Source organism: Vipera berus, assembly GCF_964194415.1.
Source record: "Vipera berus genome assembly, chromosome: 5".
In the NCBI taxonomy this organism is placed as follows: Eukaryota; Metazoa; Chordata; class Lepidosauria; order Squamata; family Viperidae; genus Vipera; species Vipera berus.
Window position 1 is genome coordinate 25,072,615 of NC_138207.1, and position 22,678 is coordinate 25,095,292.

At 38.6% G+C, this 22,678-nt stretch overlaps 1 protein-coding gene across 3 annotated transcripts in view; it reads right to left on the reverse strand.

Moving 5' to 3' along the window:
• MME (membrane metalloendopeptidase) overlaps positions 1–20,943 on the reverse strand; it is a 130,675-nt gene extending 109,732 nt beyond the window's left edge. Inside the window, exon 1 of one of the 3 annotated variants that reach the window (XM_081329200.1) lies at positions 20,916–20,943. The gene's annotated coding sequence lies outside the window, so the exon portion shown is untranslated. Of the gene's footprint in view, positions 1–14,707; positions 14,836–20,915 lie in introns of those variants that run through there. The other 2 variants (XM_081329199.1, XM_081329201.1) reach the window with 2 other exon arrangements.
• Positions 20,944–22,678: the final 1,735 nt, after the last annotated feature.

Consider the following 22,678-nt stretch of genomic DNA (forward strand, 5'->3'; position numbering starts at 1 on the left):
AGTGAGTCACTCCTCCTGAGGTGTGGCCCTGGGGCTCAGTTGGGCTTGTTGCTGACATACCTGGCACCCAGCAGTGTAGCAACGGCCCTGCCCGGGCTTCTCGACGCCCTTTCAGGGTTGGTGGTTGAGTTTCTCAGACTCATAGTTCTGGGCGACTATAACCCTCCTTCCCTGGGGGGATCGTTGGAGTTAGCTCGGGAGTTCATGGCCTCCATGATGGCCATGGACCTGACCCAAATAATTCAGGGTCCGACTCATGAGGGGGGTCACACTCTCGACCTAGTTTTTCTATCTGGACAGTGGCTTGATGATCTGGGAGGGGGCTTGCCAACTATTGTCTCCCTGTCATGGTCCGATCATCATCTCCTGTGGTTGGTCTTCCGTCTTTCCACCCCTCGCTGCTGGGCTGCGGAACCGACCAGGTGGTTCCACCCCAGGCACCTAATGGATCCGGAACGCTTGGGTCTATACCAATTTCCCTCACTCACAGCCCGGCCAACACCTTGGTGGAGGCCTGGGAAAGGGCTGCCGAGGCACTCGACCAGGTTGTACCCTTGCAACCCCTGATCCGGCGCAGATCCCGATGGGCTCCATGGTTTTCTGTGGAGCTCAGGGAGATGAAGCGTCGGAGACGGGGTCTGGAGAGCTGTTGGAGATCCAGCCGATCTGAATCTGACCGATTGCGGTTGAGAGCCGCTATGAGGTCTTACCTCACGGTGATGAGGACAGCGAAGTCTAATTACTTCGCTGCCCTCATCGCGTCCGCAGATAATTGCCCGGCCGCCCTGTTTAGGGTGACCCGCTCCCTCCTTAATCAGGAGGTGAGGGAGGAGCCCTTGCAGGGGCGGGCCGAGGAGTTTAGTCATCATCTTGTGGACAAAATTGCTCAGATTGGGGCCGGTCTGGACTCTGACTGGGCAGAGACTGATGGGGAAGAATCGAGCGGTCTTGAGAATGTCATTTGGAGTGAATTCGATCCTGTGACCCCGGATGAGGTGGACAGGATCATGAGGAGACTGAGTTCCACCACGTGTTTATTGGACCCGTGCCCCTCCTGGCTGGTGTATTCAGCTCGGGAGGAGACACGAGGCTGGTTCCAGGCAGTAATAACTGCTTCTTTGAGAGAGGGTACCTTCCCTACCACCTTGAAGGAGGCGGTAGTGAGGCCCCTCCTCAAGAAGCCTGCTCTGGACCTGGCTATTTTGAACAACTATCATCCGGTGTCCAACCTTCGCTTTTTAGCGAAGGCTGTTGAGAGCGTTGTGGCACATCAGCTTCCTTTGTTCCTGGAGGAAACTGATTATCTAGACCCGTACCAATCGGGCTTTAGGCCCGGGTACAGCACGGAGACGGCTCAGTTTGGAAGGTCATATAGGAGCCGTGACCAGGGGGGCTTTTGCCCAGGTTCGCCTGGTGTGCCAGTTGTGGCCCTATCTGGACCAAGATGCCCTACGCACAGTCACCCATGTGCTCGTGACCTCCCGGTTAGAATACTGCAATGCTCTCTACATGGGGCTGCCCTTGAGGACCACTCGGAAGCTTCAGCTGGTGCAGAATGCAGCCGCGCAAGTTGTGATGGGAGTCTCCCGATACTCCCGTGTAACGCCTCTTCTCCATGAGCTGTATTGGCTTCCAGTTGCCCTCCGGGTGAGATTCAAGGTGCTGGTGATGACCTATAAAGCCCTAAATGGCATGGGCCCAGTTTATCTTAGGGAGCACCTGCTGCCAGCATCAACTTCCCATCGTCCTGTGCGCTCCCATAGGGAGGGCCTCCTTAGGGTGCCGCCGGTCAGGGAGTGCCGGCGGGTGATCCCCAGAGGGAGGGCGTTCTCTGTGGGCATGCCTGCCCTATGGAATGACCTACCTGTGGAACTCCGGACTGCCCCCAACCTTCGTTCATTTCGTCGGGACCTGAAAACTTGGCTCTTTGATCTATCTGGCCTGGAGTGAGGGGTTTTAAGTTTTAAACTTTCTTTTAATTTGTTGGGCTAGTAATTAATTTAATTTATTTTAATTCTATTTTTTTTAAATGGTTATATCCCGCCCTTCTCCGAAGACTCAGGGCGGCTTACAATTTAAGCACAAACCAATGTGCTTAGCAATAGCCTTCATTCTATGTATATGCCTGCTTATTATTAGGGCTTTCCCCCCCCAAGCGGCATTATTACACAGTCAGCTTATTGCCCCCAACAATCTGGGTCCTCATTTTACCTACCTCGGAAGGATGGAAGGCTGAGTCAACCTTGAATTTCTATTTTAACTTTTATATTGTTTTTAAACTTTGCCCTGTAAACCACCCTGAGTCCTTCGGGAAAAGGGCGGTATATAAAACTAATAAAATAAATAAATAAATAAATAAATAAATAAATAAATAAATAAATAAATAAATAAATAAATAAATAAATAAATACAACAGTGTTATCAATATCACTTTCCGTCCATATTGTTTTCAATAACTTATCGAATGACTTTGTGAAGAGGGATCAGAGGAAAGAGCTGTGGAGCTGTATTTTTTTTAATCATGTCATGTGAAAAATGATCCTATTAAGAAAACATGCTATCCTGTTATAATATGGTATCTGCACACTGAAAGAAGTAGGAGTAAAGGTTAATTTAGACCTACAGGGTGTGGAATTGGAATTATTTATTTGTTCATCATACTTATATGGTCATCCATCTCACAAAATGCAACTTTCAACAGTTTATCTTGATCTGTTGAACTAATGTGATCACATAAAAGCTAAAAAAAAACCCAGCAATATGAAAAAACAATAATTTAAAAATATTAATATTATGATTAAGGATAATAACCTGGGTCCTACCAAATATATCTCCATAGCAGATGTGACCAGCAACATGCCATTTCTGCTGGAACTGATGGGATTGTTGTTAGTTGCGAAGTCGTGTCCGACCCATCACGACCCTATGGACAACGTTCCTCCAGGCTTTCCTGTCCTCTACCATCTTCTGGAGTCCATTTAAGCTCACGCCTACTGCTTCAGTGACTCCATCCAGCCACCTCATTCTCTGTCGTCCCCTTCTTCTCTTGCCCTCAATCTTTCCCAGCATTAGGCTCTTCTCCAGTGAGTCCTTCCTTCTCATTAGGTGGCCAAAGTATTTGAGTTTTAGCTTCAGGATCTGGCCTTCTAAACAGCAGTCAGGGTTGATCTCCTCTAAGACTGACCGGTTTGATCGCCTTGCAGTCCAAGGGACTCGCAGGAGTCTTCTCCAGCACCATAGTTCAAAGGCTTCAATTCTTTGGCGCTCAGTCTTTCTTATGGTCCAGCTTTCACTGCCATACATTGCGACTGGGAAGACCATAGCCTTGACTATACGCACTTTTGTTGACAGGGTGATGTCTCTGCTTTTTAGTGTGCTGTCTAGATTTGTCATGGCTTTCCTCCCTAGGAGCAAGCGTCTTTTAATTTCTTGGCTACAGTCCCCATCTGCAGTGATCTTGGAGCCCAGGAAAATAAAATCTGTCACTACCTCCATTTCTTCCCCATCTATTTGCCAGGAATTGAGAGGGCCGGATGCCATGATCTTGGTTTTCTTAATGTTTAGTTTCAACCCAACTTTTGCACTCTCCTTCTTCACTCACAACAAGAGACTCTTCAGTTCCTCTTCACTTTCTGCCATTAGAGTGGTATCATCTGCATATCTTAGGTTGTTGATATTTCTTCCAGCAATCTTAATTCCAACTTTTGATTCATCTAGCCCTGCCTTTCTCATGATGTGCTCTGCATATAAGTTAAATAGGCAAGGCGACAGTACAGTATACAGCCTTGCCGGACTCCTTTCCCAATTTTGAACCAAACTGATGGGATAGGTAGATGTAACTGGAGACAGTCCCTCAAATAATCTGTCCCCATGCTGTGAAGGGCTTTAAGGTCAAAACCAGCCCCTTGAACTGGACCTAACTGGTAACTAATGTAACTAATGGAGTCAAGTTGTAAGGTATACCATTCTATGGACACACATAACTGCTCACGCCATTGCATTCTGCACTGGTTGAAGCTTCTGAATACTCTTCAAGAGTGGCCTCAATAAAGCCCCCAATGTCGAGATCAAATTTTGAACAACTATTCTACAGGGGTATTTTTGTTTGTTTACTTATTATTTACAAGGCCACAAAATGTATTATGTAAAGGGGTTTGGGACTTTACTTGTCTGTCCATCAGCAGGATAACTAACAGAATAGAAGTGGTCTGATGATATAGGATTAGAAGCAGGCAATGGACTCCAATTGGATAGAGGGAAGGATGCAGTGAAGAATATTCCAAAAAAAATCCTCAATCTATTGCTCGATTACATTTATTTGTTTATCAACCTGTATACTATCTGTTACCAAAATAATTTGAGATGACTCAGCTTTTTCTTCTTCCCCTTTAACTGAGTTATTTTGTCCCATTTTATACAGTCGCAAAAGATGTGGCTGTTATGAAATAGAGGGAAAAGGGGTATCTTCAGTATGTGATCAAAGAAATCAAGATGACAACAGTGTGAACAAAGCTTTACCTGTATTTTATGTGCTTTACCTATCTTCTTTGTTTGATTTTTTAAAAAGAGTATGTTTGCTGTGTGGAAGTTGATCACATTAGTTCAGTAGACCAAGATAAACTATTGAAAATATATTCATAGTTCATACTTGCCACACACCCTGTGACGTGAAACAAACAAATATATGAAACATCCACCAAACATCATCATTGCATACTAAAAACAAAGTAAATGATATAAATATTGTCTACCTGTGCTAATATATCTGTTGTCTTGGCATATAAGAATAATATAAAAGGTAAAGGTAAAGGTTCCCCCGCACATGCATGCTAGTCGTTTCCGACTCTAGGGGCCGGTGCTCATCTCCGTTTCAAAGCCAAAGAGCCAGCGCTTGTCCTAGGACATCTCCGTGGTCATGTGGCCGGCATGACTAGATGCCAAAGGCGCATGGAACGCTGTTACCTTCCCACTGTAGTGGTCCCTATTTTTCTACTTGCATTTTTACGTGCTTTCGAACTGCTAGGTTGGCAGAAGCTGGGACGAGTAACAGGCGCTCACTCTGCTACGCGGCACTTGGGATAGACATCCTCAAATTCAATAAACTCATATAGATATAAGTAAGTAATTTTCATACAACACATAAATTTGCAGATATAAATTAGACATATTAAAATTATAGCTTTTCAGCCTAATAAATAATTAAGCAATTAAAAGAAAGTAAAATGATTCATCTATGGATGTCTTTTTAAAACTGCAGTGCCCAGAACTGGACACGCTATTCCAAAGAGGGCTTGACTGAGGCAAAATAGAATAGAGCAATTACTTTTTGGTTTCTATATCCTTACTAGACAACCATGACCCACTGGGTTATCCTTTCAAACAGAATGACCATGGTCACTAATATCAGCAAAAATATTATGCCAAGGAAGTCAGTTAATTTGCCTTGCTCTTTCTCTGTTCAGGTCTTTTGTTGAAGACAGGTATTGTTGTGTTGAGAAATTCTTGCAGTAATTAGTTTTTGTCACATACTCTTGAATTAATGTTCAATTAGTGTTAGTTTGTTGGTTGATTGTAATTAGTGTTTATCACATTATTTTCTCCTCCATCTCTTCTTAGCTTCTCATTCTGTGCTTTTTCTTGATATTCTGGAGTCCCTTTCATCGTCCATTTCTTCACAGCTCCTTCTCCTGGCTATTTCCCAACATTTGGTGTCATCATTTGACCATGACATCTCTCCTCTCTTTCTGTGTGGCATAATTATGCTGACAATATTTTAATTTACATTAATTATTAAATGTAATTATTTTTTTACTTCAGTGCTGACAATGTTAACAAACTGTTCACCTCAGAACAGTTTAGAGTCCTTGCCAACTTCTGCACTGAGTTGTGGGAAACTGTCAGGGACAGTTTAAAAAAAGGATCACGTGGATGCATCTGACCAACATGGCACAAGTGCAAAGGGATTGGTGGAGAGTATGTAGGTTGGAGAGACTTACCCAACCAACTTGCGACCTTTCTTACAAGGTTCCCCATTTACACCCTGGGAGCTTCCCAGGAAGGAATTTGGAAGCCAATACACTCCCTCCATCAATTGCAATCACATGATCTTGATCTTCGTTGACTTTCTCGAGTTTCCTCATTGATTTGTAAATGAGAAACTTAACCATGGCAGTGTGGTGCTAATGCCAAAGAGGCAGCAGTCAGTGGTGCTGAAATTTCATTCCCATTGGAGCAATGGGTATTCCATAAATTAGCTCATTTCAGCTACCCTCGTTTTGCTCTGTGATGCACTATTTTGCCCAGTTAAAGGTTAGACACTTATTAATACATACTAAAACAGCATTTATCTTTTTAGTATCTGTGTCACACTATTGATGTTGATATTGACCTTGTGGTCTACTTGAACGCATAGTTAATTTTCATATGTACTAATTCTAAGACAGGCTTTCCTCCCAATTTGTGCCCTGCAGTTTTACTTGCCACGTGCAACACTAAACATTTCTCTTATTAAATTCAATTTGGTTGCTTTGGTACATTGCACAAGTTAATCTTGATCTTTTTGAATATTCTTTTTTTTTATTTTACAACAGAAGTCCCCAACCTTTTGGGCACCAGAGACAGTTCTGTGGAGAAAGCTTTTTCCACAGACCAGAGGGGGCGTGGCTTGTATGCATCCCACAGATGGGGCTTTGTTTGTGCAGACTGGTTGCTGGCATGTCACAGCCCGTACTGGTCCATGGACCAGGGGTTGGGAACCCGTTTTACAATGTCCAAAGAATGGAATGGAATTCCTAATGAAAATGCTGAATGACTTTGGCATCTTAGCTGGTTTTAAAATCAATAAACTAAAACCAAAAATGTTGCTTAAGAATATGACTATACAAGATCATGAGATTTTGATGAGTAATTCAGGTTTTAAGGTGGAGAAGAAGTTGGAGTTATACTAATATAAACTCCAAGTTATTTCAGAATAATTTTGACTGTTTGGAATGATATTAAAAAGGATTTATTAAGGCGGGGTAAATTGCAACTATGTTTGTTGGGCAGAATTTCTATAACAAGAAGCCTTTTTTTAAGAAAATGACAATAAATTTTGGACCTTTGGTGAAATGTTTTTTTATTCAAAGTGAACCTAACTTGAAGCTGAAAGAAGAATTGGAATTGGAACTTGTTTGTCACTGGCTCACATCACTACAATTAAAATAAAGATTTAATATAGATAAGAAAAGCCATGGCTTTCAGTCTTCAAAAAATGAGTTTGAAAATACATTGTGTGCTAATGATGAAGATATTATTTGCAATAGTGGTGAATATATTATTGCCAAGATTTATAAACTATTGTTGAAATATGGAAAATGAGTATGTTAAACATTGTATGATTCAAGGGGCAAAGAACCCTTGAATTTTCCCATTAATCAATCATTATATTATCACCAGAGTTCTTTGCCCCATGAATCATACACTCTTTAACATATTAATTTTCCATATATCAACAACAGTTTATGGCAATAACATATTCATTAGCAGACAATGTATTTGAAGTCATGGAAATAGTTTGAAATAACAATAAATCTAAAGTAAAAGGTTAAGCTTGCAATTTTTCTTCTGTGCCACTGCACTGGACAAAGTCAGAAGTCACTATTTTTGTTCCTTTTTCCTTTTCCTTCTGTATCTTTTTTCAATCTTTCTTTTTATTTATATTTTATCTCATGACAAACTTTAATAAAAAATATTATAACCACCTTTCTCCTCCAGAGTATTAGCCGCACTTCCTAGTTTTGCATCAATTGCTAAACTGATAATCATCCTTTCAGCCCCTTTCTCCAGCTTGGTAATAAAGAGTTGCTCTGAGAGTGAGATGAGTGTCTCTAAATAAAGATATAATATTTGATAATAAACTAAACTACAGTAAACTAAACTAAAATAGGAACAACACACAAAGCACAGGACTGTTTCATGTAGAGTCAGTAAATACAAGCCCTCGCTGTGCCACAGCCATCTTAGAGAGAGAGAGAGAGAGAGAGAGAGAGAGAGAGAGAGAGAGAGAGAGAGAGAGAGAGAGAGAGAGGAACAGGAAATGTATCACAGGAATAATAGAGATAAATGACAGAGTAGCAATACGACACAAGAAACAATTACATTAGAAATGAATGATAGAGCAGCATATAAGGTAAACAGAACACCCATAACATCTTCCCCTTTTCATGATAACCAAACAACATTATGAAATTTTGCATGAGAGCCAGTAATAACACTTCCTATAAGTTGAGTCTGTTGGGTGGTTGAGAACGTCTGCCACTACAGGTGAAGACTGCCCCTCTTTGTACTAAGAGTTTCTCTGAACTTGCTGAGGTTTTTAGCTCTTTTCACTACTTACTGGGACATTCTGCCTTTGACTGCAGTCAGGTATACTGGCTCACTCAGGACTGTTATCAGCATTGGTCTGGGGCATCAGTACTGTGCATTCCCTATTGCCAGTGGGTAAGTGTGGCCCAGTAATACCAGGTGAGTCAGACCTGTCCACTGGATATGAAGAGTCAGGCTGTGAGTCAGGCTACTGAGCCACACCAGATCCACATGATTGCGATGATAAAGAATTCTATCAACGTCCACTAGATAGAAGCGTAGTGCCACCTGTTGTAAACAGATACCCATTTTCCAGCAACTTGTTTGATCTACAGGCAGCGATTTCATATGGACTCATTCCCCAATATTCAATTCTGGCAAATCTCTGGCTCATTTCTCATATCTTGCCTTGAATACTTGTCTCTTAAGCCATAACTTTTCTGGGACACCTTGTATCACAGATGGCTCAAGCATCTTATTTGCCACTGGTAAAGAAGTTTTTAGTCTCCTTGATATCAGTCACTGTGCCAGACTACTATGCATGGCCTCCGTTAGAGTATTTCTCCAATGTAGAATGGCCTTCCATGGGTCTTTACCATCACTTTGTGCTGTCTTGCATAAATTCTTAACAGTCTTTACAGCTGATTCAGCTTTGCCATTAGCTTGTGGATGACGTGGTGAGGATGTCACATGCTCAAATTCCCACTTAGTAGCAAATTTCCTAAATTGTAGACTTGCAAACTGAGGGCCATTATCAGAGATCACTTTATCTGGTTGGCCATGATGTGCAAACTGAGTCTTTCATCTCTTAATGGTAGTTTCAGCAGACAAGTCAGGAAAAAGTTCAATTTCCCTAAAGTCTGAATAATGATCAACTAGTATCAGGTACTCTTTTCATGCATAGTTGAACAAATCTATACTGATGATCTGCCAAGGACATGAGGGGTGAATCTCGACATTGTGTAACTCAGCTGGAATGGTGAACTGCATCACACTCACATGTTGATCCAGACAATAGTGGTTTCTGATTGGCTTCCACAATCTCAAATTCACATTTGTGGATACCCCCATGTGCGCTGCATTCTGTTTAGAAAAGACCCAATAATTCCATTACTTCTCCTGAATATAATTTCAGTTTGGTGCTACTAGACTGAAGAGGTATCTCAGGTGCCAGTTTCATTTTGTCCTTTAAACTCATACATTACATGTTGCATCTGAGTCCAACAGGCAGGGTTGGATTATATTGTTTAATCTGAGATTTACAAACCATTTTTACCCTTAGAGTTTACAGCACCAATGCATTCTTTTGTGTAAACCACACTGGTGATAAACAAGTGTGCATCCTCAGGATCTGACATTTGCTCAGTGGTGTGCAGCTTCCTCACTTCCATTTTACTTGAGACACATTTGTACAAAATGATTTGGCCTCCCGCAAGCTCTGCAGGTTTTCCCATATGCAGGACACTGCTCTTTCTCTCGTACATGCACACTGCCACAATACTTGCATGATACTGGGTTGTTCCCCGGTGAGTGGTGTAGATGAATTTTGTGCTGATGCTTGTGCTAGTGGTTCTTCATGCTTAGCTGTTGTTTGTAGGCTGCATCGACACTGCCAATCTGTTCATCCTGCTCCAAGGCTCTCAACCATTTGTCTGTAAGTTCTGTGGTAAGGCATATCTCAATTGCAGCTTATAAGCTTAAATCATGTTCTCTGAAAAAGCGGTGGCATGTGCTTTCATTAGTGATACCCAGAACTATTTTATCATGAATATGTTCATCTCTCAGAGAGCCATAATCACAGCTTGCAGCTTTTTCTCTTAGCCGTGACAAAACTGTATATTGCTTCACCTTCTTCTTGCTTGCCAAAATTATATCTCTTATATGACATTTTTAGAGGGTCTGAAAAAGACTTCTAAGGCATCTAGGATGGCTTTAGCATCACACCTATGTCAAGGTTAAATTATGCTTGTAAACATGGAGGCATTCACTGCCCATAAGTCTTCTCAGTGTGGCTGCCTGCACTGCTGCTGATTTGTCAGTTAAGTCTGGTGCTAGGGAGTAATCCTCAAAGTCTGCTCTGAAGTTGGCCCAGTTACTGCTGCAATTCACCCTCATTGCCTCAGGCAGGGGTATACTGTTAGCAGCTGTCATGATGCTGGTTTTCTTGCTTCAAATGCTCAGCTTCCAGGACAGGGCCGCGAGTGCTAGATTGGCATGCATCAAATGTGAGGAGACAGCGCAGATTCAGATGCTTCTGACACCATGTTTCATGTGGAGTCAGTAAATACAATACAAGGCCTCACTGTGCAACAAGCATCTTGAGAGTGTACAGCAACAGGAACAGGAAATGTATCACAGAGTATCAACAGAGATGAATTACAGAGTAGCAATATGACACAGGAAACAAATACAATAGAGATAAATAATAGAGCTGCATATAAGGTAAACATAACGCTTATAACAAGGACCAGCACTGCATTTAAGATAGTATACAAACCGACCCATTTTTTAATATACTCTGGATACAATCATTTAGCCAGTAATGAATTCTCCTAGAAGTTATATCTTCCAGCCCATATTTTTACCATTTTATCAAACATAATATCATAAACTTTATTGAATAAATTGCATCAGCTATAATCCTAAACTAGAACTAAACTAAAAATTACATTTCTGGTTGGAACAGAATTGAAGTGGTACAACTTTATGTCCAGAGTTCAGCTGAACTAAATAAATAAATCTACATATAAATATTTGAAAGAAATGTTCATTCATAAGCTACAATTGTGCAAACCAAAGTTTATTAAATCAAAAGAATCAACAGAATTTAAATTCTTCATTAGGTGCCTATATTCCATGATTTTAACATATAGTTAGATATACAAACTCACATTTTCCTTTCATTGACTGGTCAAACTGGTTGCCTAAAACAGGGCTTTTCAACCAGTGGTACAGGTACCACCTATGGTAAATTGGCACCTGGCAGGTGGTACGCGACCATACTAGAAAAGTGGTAGCGGGGGAAGGGGAAATGAGCTGAACCGGTGGCAGCACCGCACAAGCCTGAGCGAGAGATAGCTGGAGCTGCAGGGCTGTCAGGGCTCAGTGAAAGCTCCAGGATCAGCACCGCTTTCCAGCTGATTGGTGCTTCTTCGGGGCTGTCAGGGCTCAGTGGAAGTGCCAGGATCAGCGCCAGGCTCCAGCTGGAGCTCAGCACTGATCCCAGTGCATCTGCTGAGCCCAGAAGAAGTGCCAATCAGCTGGAATGTTGCAGCATCCCCAGGGTCTTGTGATTTACATTCGGATGCTTGGCAACTGATTCATATTTATGATGGTCATAGTGTTCCAGGGTCATGTGAAGTGATCAAAACCTGCTGCAACCACCCAGCAGAGGGGAGGGAATAAAAACCAAACACTTCCCCACCCCACCCCCGCTGCCAATCCTCAACAGAAATGCTCACAACAATGAAAACCTCAGACAGGAGGAAAACCTCTGCCGGGCGGGCAGGCAGGTGTCTTGCTTGGCTGTGGCTTGGGGGGCACTTTTTTCAGTGCCATTGTTACTTTGAACAGTCACTAAGTGAACTGTTGTAAGTTGAGGACTATCTGTACTTCATCACTTTTTCCCTTTTTTTTTTGACACCTTGCTAGGCAACTGGTGGTACTCGGATGTTTCCATATCCTAAAAGTGGGTGAAAAGGTTGAAAAGCCCTAGCCTAAAATACCTGCCAAAGCCCTGGCAGGGTATGGACCTGCCAAGGTTTTGGCTTTATCTTAGTATAAATGATGCCTATAGTACTCTGCTTCTAAAATAATGTTCTCACAAATACTTTCTCATGGTGTCTAAAAGCCATTTTGCATAATAGCAATTCACTGACTGATACTTGTTCTAGAAATACTAAGAATAATCCTTTTGTAAATTTCATTTCTTTTTGTTCATAAAACCTAGTCTTCAAACTATAAAACAGCAGCTAAGAAATGGCAGGTATTAAGTAATTTGACTTTCCCATTTCTATTTTTCACTAAGGTGATAAGAATTGTCAGAACTGACAGCACTGGCCATTGCTTTAATAAGGAGATAGTTGAGTAGTGTAAAATTGTCCGCAGCTGCCACTGCACACAAAGAATTTAAAATTGCAGCTCGTAATTTTTATATCATTCAGGATACTGGATTAAAAGCTAAATAATGTAACCAATATCCCTGTATTACATATAAAATTATACCATAGTCTCTCGAGACTGAAGGATGCCAATGCCAATGCATGAATACATATAAAAGATTCAGAATATGGAGATCTATGAAAATTGTCAAGATAATACTTAACAAATATGTAAAAGCCATTGCAATCATCTCAGTCCATATATCTGACTCCAATTTGAAATCAAACACATATATTTCATGTTATCAAATGAACATTTTCAGTAGAAAAAATATAAATAGAAGAGAACAAGGAAATATAAACTGTTTAATTGGCTGCACAATTCTAGCAAAATAGAATAATTTTATTTTGCACAAAAAATTAGATTAAATCTGATTCCCATGGCAATAGACATGTGCTGAATAGTTGTGAGTCCTGAGAAAATCTAACAATTTCTTTGGGAACTCAAATAATGTGGTTATATAAATGTCGATAATAACAATTTCCACTTTGGGAGAACCTTCTCTAATAATTATAAAAGGAGATTGAAGTGATTAAAATGTTATTTAAACTATGTGCAAATGAATCTGGTGCTACCTTTTGCTAGCACACTTAAAAAGCCACTATGATGATAGGCATTACATGCAAAAGTCAAGTACTCTTGGAATCTTAACAGCAGTTGATTACTGTGACAGACAAGTTTTTTCTAGCTTTGATAAATATATCACCAGAGGAACAAAGGCTTTAGGAGAAGCATGTATTTTAGAAGGCTAGGTCATATATGGTATATGTCTGGAATCTCATATTGGCCAACTTGAATCCTGCTTGTGAAGAATTTTACCACAATCAGAACTAGCTGTGTCAGAATCCATTTATATCACATTTCATAAATGTATGGTTAGAATATCGTGCTTATTCTGGGGATTCTGCCATCTCTCTGAGGGGGGGGGGAGAGGATGGTTATTCAGATTGCAGTAGGCTGTTTTCAAAGACCAGGGAAGCTTTTGATCTGGAGGGAACAGGGGGAGAGAGAGATCTGGGATGCATCTCCATTTGCAATGGAAAGGAAGAAGCAATAACAATAAACACAAGATTTCCCTTTCCCACGGAAGGGCCTGACACCTAAGTAAATGATGTGAGCCTGACCAAATGGATTGAGAGGAGGGGGCTGAAACGGGAATGCTTTATATCGGACTGAAATGTAACTCAATGTCAGATCTCGTCTTGTATTGCCACAACCGATCTTATCCTAGTAAACTTTTCTTTTTGGACAAACCTGGCTCCAAGAGTTCTTATTTCCTAAGATGTGGATTGGAGTGGGTCCTGACAGCGCACATAATACAGAACTATATCAGCATAAAATGAAAAGCTGAAACAAGATCAGTCCAAACTAACACTCATCAGAAATGATATCCAAGGAGAAGCATATAGAATTTAGCAAGTTAGGATAGTTACATGAGCAAACTAATGAAGAAATATTACAGTAACTAGTCTTCTGAACCAAGAGTCAATTAATAGTAATAGTAATAAAGTTGGAAGGGACCTTGGAGGTCATCTAGTCCAACCCCCTGCTCAGGCAGGAAACCCTATACCATTTCAAACAAATGGCTGCCCAGTTTCTAGTTAAAAACTTCCAGTTTTGGAGCATTCACAGCCTCTGGAGGCAGGTTGTACCACTGATTAATTGTTCTAACTGTCAGGAAATATCAGTATCAGCTTTTGTTAATGTTGTACACATTACCATTTTATGCTGTACTTAGGAATAGCAAGAGGTTTATTCTTTGCTTCACTGCCCAGCAACTGGCCCTATATTCTTTGCTGTTTATGATCTGCAGCAGTAGGTAGATCAGATAAGTCAACAATAAACTTGTCATTATTATTAAAAAAAACGTTTTTGAAGAAAAGACTTGCAATGCAATAAAATTACATAAAACACATTATAGTAACTCTAACAAAGATAGCAGTGGCAATCACCACAATTTGTTCTAAAGTTCAGCCACAAGTAGGATGGATACAATAAATGATAGCACAAAATCATGAATATATCAAGGTCCTGATCAGACAGAAGCAATGAGAAATAGACATTGTGCTTTCACTAGGGTAGTTCTTTAAAACGGGCTAAATCTGTATCTTTTGAGAGATTTTGTCTAAAGTAAGCAACAAAGGAGCATGGGCATAAGAACTGCTGAAAAGGAACATTTTTATAACTGTAACAAACTCACCCAATTTTTTCCGTTTCTTCAACTGAAGGTAGGATTGTCTAGCACCTCCTTCTTTTCAATGGTTCTAATGGCATGTCAAATGCAAAGTATGTCTTAAGTGTTGCTTACTCTTACTGGCTGTTTAATCTAGGCATACCACCAACTAGTTGAATCAATGGTGGGTTGTTGTGTTTTTTTTTACAAAATCATAGACGTTTACTTGGCTCTTGTTTCAATTGCTATGAATTTCTCAGTTTTGGAACGAGAGCCAGCAAGTGACATTCACCATTATTACTTTTCTGAGAGGGAAAAACAAAGAACACTTTTGTGGTTAGGATTACTACAAAGTGAGCAGGATGTGCTTTTTCCAGAAATTCAGGAGGGTGGACATAACAGGCTGTGCTTTCTGAAGAAACGCTACGCTTGATGTTTGAAGAGGATCATCTGAGAGAATATTTGTTTACCTTGGATGTTGTTTTCTGTTTTAAGCTGCCACAGTGCTTGATTTATATGTGGCAGAACCTCATTTCCATCTTTACTTCTGCATCAGCCCAGAACCTTTGTAACATTAAATTTAACTTATATAATTATATACCTTATAATTTATCCTAAAATTTCTACTAGTATAACTGCTCTACCTGCTTTTTGTTTGAATTTCCCTGATGCATTTTACCAGGACTTCATCTTAATGGCGATCTATGTACGAAATAAATATAAATATCTCCTCTTTCTCTAAAAAAAAAATACCCTCTTTGCATTTATTTTACATGGAGCTAGTATTGTACCATCTCCTTAAACCTCTCTAGCTTTAGATTAAATTTCTGCTGATGCTAATGTGTTCAGAGATAAACAGAGTTACAGATAGTTCTAATACATGTTAGTACATTTGGTACAGTAAAAATGCATTTGCATTTACAGGGAAAATGCAACCTAGAACTAAGGAGAAACTTCCTAACAGTGAGAACAATCCACCAGTGGAATGGCTTGCCTTCAGAAGTTGTGGGTGCTCCATCAATGGAGGCTTTCAAGAAGAGACTGGACAGCCACTTGTCTGGAATGGTATAGGTCTCCTGCTTGAGCAGGCGGTTGGACTAGAAGGCCTTCGAGATCCATTCCAACTCTATTATTATTCTTTTATTCTGTTTATTTGATTTATACTGCTGTCCCTATTACAGATGTGACTACAACAGGGGTAGGCAACCTTGGCTCTTTTACGACTCGTGGACTTCAACTCCCATAATTCCTGAGCCAGCTTGGCTGGCTCAGGAATTCTGGGAGTCGAAGTCTACGAGTTATAAAAGAGCCAAGGTTGCCTACCCCTGGACTACAACATTACAGTTAACTACATGTTAAAAATAGAGAAAATATCAACAAAATCATACATTTTTCCCCATACGTATTGTCTTAATTCACTTGATTTCTATATGGCTACAATCAAAATGCAAAAACTGTCCTTGAACATTCTGAGGTACATCAAAATCAGTGTATACTAATATGGAATACAACAATGTGCTGATCATGTGTAGTGCTTTTAAAAATAATGGTTGGGTCATAGTTATATAGAAGATATTTCCTCTCTTTATTTCTGAAAAAGAACACTGTTGTATAACTATGCTTCTATGTGTGCCAATTCTAAGGTTGGAGAACCGGAAAAGACAGTCTTGCCCTCAAAGTTGAAAGGAAGCAAAGAGCCTTGCATGGCTGGAATCCCACATCAACCTATTTTATTATTCTGACTTATTTTTATTATGCAAAGAACTTGGCATCTATAGGAGTCAGACATTCTATGGAACTATTTAATAAACAGATAAAAATATTTGTGTGATTATTTGAATTCAATTATAGTTCACATAGTACATTGGGGATTTATTCTCATTTCTTCCTGACCAGTAGTTTTCTTTAACTTGTCCTTTATATAATTAATCCTATCTAAAGAACAAAAAGAACTTCTTTTTATATGCTCAGCATTTCAATGTTCCGTTTATCTTAGTATAGCAGGTAAATGCATGTTTGCCATTAACGGCTTAACTGTTCATTTAAAGTTTTAAAGCCTTGGTAAAATGCTTGAAAACATCCTCCAAGATCATATTTTGCATCAATTATTAGCAGGAAGGAAAACTAATTTTATGTTAAAGAATAATGGAAGGAAAAAATGAATGAGGTCAATTTGAACCAAAGCTCAGGCAATATGGCTGACATGGCTAAATCTGAGAAGTATGAAATAACAACAAAACCAACACTATTCTGTCCACACAATGTTCTATTTTTTTTCTGCAGATGAATCCTCAGGTCATAAAAGAATGTGCAAAGAATTGTATCCTAACCTATGTTTCTAGCAAAGATCGTATATAAGTTTTTCTTAATTAAAATTTAAACTCTCAGAAAGGATGACTTTGCACAACTGCAAACAGCATCCCCCTAGTGGTGGAGGCTATAGTGAATATAATTGTTTTAGTACTATTTTCCTTGTTAATGTAGTTCAATTATTTTATAAAATATAAAGATAAAAATAATTATATGTATATAAGTTTTAAAAAATTCCCTTCTCAACCCAGTGGGTGGTTTCCTCAATCAAACGCCTGGGAGTGTGATGTTTTTTGTGCAGTAACTAATCTGTTCCCAGCAGCTGTTCCTAGCACAGAGTTTTGATGTTCCTGGGATCTATTGGAGCCACTCTCCCAGTTTAGGAATCACAGCCTGTGTGCTCCTATCATCACTGGGACCACTTTGGCCTTGATTTCCCAGATCCTCTCTTGTTTTTCTTGTTTTTCTCTCAGCCTTGCTATACTTCTCCAAAACTGTACATATTTTATATATAAAAAATTATGTCCCACCCAACTCCTAACAACTCTGGGCAGTATACAAATGATTTAAAAGATAAATAAGACAATAAAACAAGTATCCCTCAACCCCTCCCCCACAAAAATGAGCCCAAACCAAAGCAGAAATGGCAAAATAACAAACTGGGTGGAAAGAAAAAGAAACGAACCTAAATTACAATGGTTGAGTAATCCTTACCAAAGGCCTGGTGACACACAGACACAGACACACACACAAACAGAGAGAGAGAGAGAGAGAGAGAGACAGACAGACAGACAGAGATGTATACACACACATATACATACATACACATCTATCCATATATATGCATTTTTTAAAAAGTGAGCAGGGAGAGCGATATTCATTCCTTGGTCGGCTTTCTTATGGAATACACTGTTTTGGAAAGTCCAACCATATCAAACATTTCTCTATTCAACCAAGTCCAACATCTCTCAAAGCCATCTAAACATTTTAAGGAAAGTAATACTTTTTTTACATGATAGGTTCAAAGGCAAGCATCCAATTATTAATTTTTGAAGAAATATTAAAAGTTTAAATAAAATTACCTCTTTAAATTTTTTTTTGAAGTATAGAAACATCTTTGTTAAGAAAAACCTAAATCTAAAAAATAAGTTTCTCAAATGCTTGCAGCAAGATATTAATTTATTTTAATTTGCAATCCTAATATCCTCTCTACCGAGTTCAATCCAACTTACTTTTTAATAGGCCTATTTAGTTAATTTTCAGTCTCAAAAGCTCTTGCTGTGTGTTTTGTTTTTTTACTAACCCAAGTTCCAGAAGCATTTACTTTTTATGCTTCTACTTTTATTTTAATCCGTAGGGGGTTTCTCAAGAACAGTAGTATAATAAAGGCCTAAACTTTTATAAAAGTTCCCTTCCCCATTTAAACGTCTTAAAGAAGTTTTTAAAATGTAGTTTTGGAAAGAATAAGGTGATTATTATGTTTTTTTTTCTATGCTTGCCCTGTCATCTTCAAAGTAGTTTCATAGAATCAAACAATCCGAAAAGCTTAAAAGCAAAACTGAAGCAAAAGTACACAAATGCCAATCTAAATGTATTGTGCTGCTTGTAAATTTCGTAATAAATGTCATTCCAGGCTCAAGAAGATCAATACCTGTCAAGTTAGATTTGTAGGCAGAATGAATAACTGGGTTGGCTGAAAAGAGCAAGCTACGGGAACTTGATTCCTACACAGTCACATGGTTGATCTCAGAGGTATGCCATTTCTTCCTCACAATCTATTGAAGCCAGGTCTATTTAAAGTTGAACTAAGGTAGTCTGACAGAAAAAGTTTTGGAACAAGACTTCGTATATAACAATCTTTACACATGAAAAGAAAATGCTGTCCCTCAGTTATTTTATGCAGTATCGCTTTGGCAGTTTGCCTCAACCTTGTGCCTTCTATAACACCTGGAACCAAAGTTTCCCAAGTTCCTAATTTGCATGGCCATATCTGCAAATTGTGAATGATCATATATATCTAAAATACCATGTCTGTTGGAATCCAGGTTGAAGAAGATAGCTCATTGAGTGGGTCTCTAAATTATACCATATTGTAAAGAGGAGGGATGTGTAAAGCTTGTCTAAAACATTCTAATGGCTAAGTTCTTATAAATCAAAATTAACCTAGCATATCCTTCAGACCTACCCTAATCTATAGTCCAGTATGTCATTCAAACCAACTCAGCAACCACAAATGAGCATGTTCTGTTAACAGGCAACGTGTTTGAAATACAAATAATATTCAAGCTGGTTTCCATGACAGGTGTTACTCCAAAGAAAATGTGGGTAGGCTTTTAGGCATTATAACCTTTTCTATAACAAGTGGCAGCCTTTAACAATGTTGGCTGATCTCCAAAGAGTAAGAAGAGTCAGACTTGGTTGGCACCTGGATGTGAGAAAAATTAGGAAATGTCATGACTGTAGATTAGGTAATCAAAAAATTAAACTTCTTCCTTATTTTGGGGTGAAGGAAGGTGTGTTTTCAAGTCAGTGTTGACTCCTGACCATTGCCTGGACAAGTCCCTTCAGTTTTCTTGGCAAGGTTTTGGATGTAATTTGCCATTGCCTTGTTCTAAGAGTAAAAGAAAGTGATGGGCCCAAGGTCACCTAGCAGGTTTGGTGCATGGACAAATTCTGTCGAGATTTCAGAAGTGCTTCTTCCTAGGTCTGAGAGTGAGTGAGTGGCCCAAGATCACCCAGTTGCTTTGTGACTAAGGTGAGACTAGAACTTACCATCTCCCAATTTCTAATTTGGTGTCTTAACCACTAAACCAAACTGGCTCTCTTCCTTATTATTAAGAATATGTTTGTTTTCATGTAGTCACTAGGAGACAACTTAAAATAGGGATCTTAACTTTTTAAAAATCCTGCTACTTGATCTTTCAGAGGCTTTCAATCAGATTACAGCCCTACAATATTTATGAGAAATAATATAAAATGGAAATTGGTGGCTTTGGAGGTATACTAAGCATATTCTATAGTATAATTTCATGAACTGCTCAATCTTGAGCTCTTTCATTATTCCTTTCATGTTTGGTCCTGATTTCAAGCTTCACTGTATTATTTTACCATTCTATTTTTTTATACATTTCATACTTTAAAAAAAATGTTGTAAAGCACTTGTTGTTAATAGCTGGAAAACATTATAGAAACTAATAACAATGGCAATAATATTTAAAACAGTTTTGCTGGAAAGTTTCTAATCCAATAAACAACACTGGAAGAAAATAAGGAAAGGAAAAATCTTTTAAATAATTGAAGAGACCAATTCTACTATGCATAATATTCTGGAGAAAAAAATCAGGAGCCAAGACTATAAGCCACTGGGGCTGCAATGTAAATCAGTAGAATGTCAAGGAAAAAAAAAGACTGAAAACATATTATAGCCCAGGAGATATTTGTAGGTGCAACACGAAACCCTCTATGCTACTTCCATTTAGTGGGTAAAGTAGAAAAAAAATTAGTGAGAAATTTACATAAGAACTCTGTTCCAAGTCAAAGTACTTCTGGATTTATTAACACATATTGTTAATTGTGGTTGAGAACAAATAGATTTATATGTAATCCAGATGCCAACTATTTGAAACCAATATATATATATATATATATATATATATATATATATATATATATATATATATATATATGTATATGTATATGTATATGTATATGTATATGTATATGTATATGTATATGTATATGTATATGTATATGTATATGTATATGTATATGTATATGTATATGTATATGTATATGTATATGTATATGTATATGTATATGTATATGTATATATGTATATATAAATTGGTTATCAAATTTCCCATTTCTTGGCTTCCACCAATTTAGCAAGTATTTCAAGAAAAAAGCAGCTTTGACAATTCTGTACCTCTCCTTCACCTCCTCGCTTCCATTCCCCTTCCTCTGTCCCTGCCTGCCATCAGACATGTGCATATTACATGAAATAAGGGCGTGGATGGCACTCCCAAGTGATTTATTTTATACTCCCCTTTTGTGTGGAATAAGTGGAGGAAATGCAGCAACTTTGGATGAGACAACATAGAATATTATTCTTTCCTCTTGCTCGGTGCTTAGAGGTCAATAGAATACCACTGTCTTCAACTCGTTTCTGAGGAATTCAGAAATAAAACAATACTGGTGTGCAAGACTGTTTCAATATGAAGGATTTTTTTATATAAGTGTGTATTGTGAAGCTGTCTCTTGCATTTCAATAGTTCAGTATGTAGTCCTAAAATACATACAATGGAAGATTATTCAATTGCAACTGAAAACTGTTAATTGTTGTTAAAATTCTCACCAGTACTCTCTTGGATTGACTCTTATTTGCAGGCAAGGTTCATACAATACGCACACAGAAGGCAAGTTAGCTACTTATGAACAAATTAAGGTGAAAAATGAAGCCAATTACTGTTCGTTTGTGTAACAATACAGACTATGACAAGATTTCTGTGTCTTTCATAAGTAGCAAGCCAAAACAATCTCAACTTCTTACCTTATTTTTATTTGCTGTCCCTTTATTCCATCTATTTTTCGTAGACCTAACCACATAGCAGTCAGATTTAAACAAAACCATCCCCCACAGCTGGGCTAATAGCAACCTCAGACCACATCATTTTTTTTTTTAAAGTCCAAATCTGCAGGTTCACATTCTTCATTTTTATAATAAAGGATTTCATGTCATCTTGAGAGGAATGCATTTATTACTGCAAGTGGACAGTAATTCATGAATGCTTATGTAATAATAAATGTATTAGTTTTTATGATTCCATAAAACTAATCATTATATTTTCTCTAAAAGCCTAACATGACTCTTTGGAAAGTGTTAGTCATGTCATTAAGGAAATAAACATTTTGATGGATAGCTGGTAAATATATATTCTGATTAAACTTTTTCATGGCTTATGAGGTAACATGAGATTGGCACAGAATTTAAGCATGATTGCTCTTGTCTTATTTTTGCTTGCCTGGACTGGCATGTTTCAAGTGCTGTTGTCTTACATTTAATATACAGAGATGCTTAAAAGTTTGTGAATCCCTTTGAGTTTTCAATGTTTCTGCATAAATCTATCTTAAAACATGATCACTTTTCTACAGAAGTCTTAAAACTAGACAAAGAGAAGGAAATTAAATAAATGAGTCAAAACATATTTGTTCATTGATTTATTGAGGAAATGATCCAAAGCCTCATATTTTATGTGGAAAAGTAAGTGTGCAGCAATAACTCCAACTAACATTTACAATAACTATTGATCACTCCTGCACATCAGCCTGGAGAAATTTTATCTCATTCCTCCTTACAGAACAGCATCAACTCAGGGATGTTGGTGGGCTTTCTCATATGTACTTCATGTCCTCCCACAATATTTCTATAGGATTAAAGTCACAACTTTGATTTGGCCATTCTAAACTTTCTTCTGCTTTAACCATTCTTTGGTTGCATGACTTGTGTGTTTTGAGTTCTTGTCTTGTTGCATGATCCACTTTTTATTGACATTCAGTCCATGGACAGATACCTTGTCATTTTTCTGTGGAATTCAAAATTCATAGTTCCTTCAATGATGGCAAAGCACCTCTGTCCACAAGGCCAGACCCAAATATCACCACCATATTTTAAGATAGGGTTCTTATGCT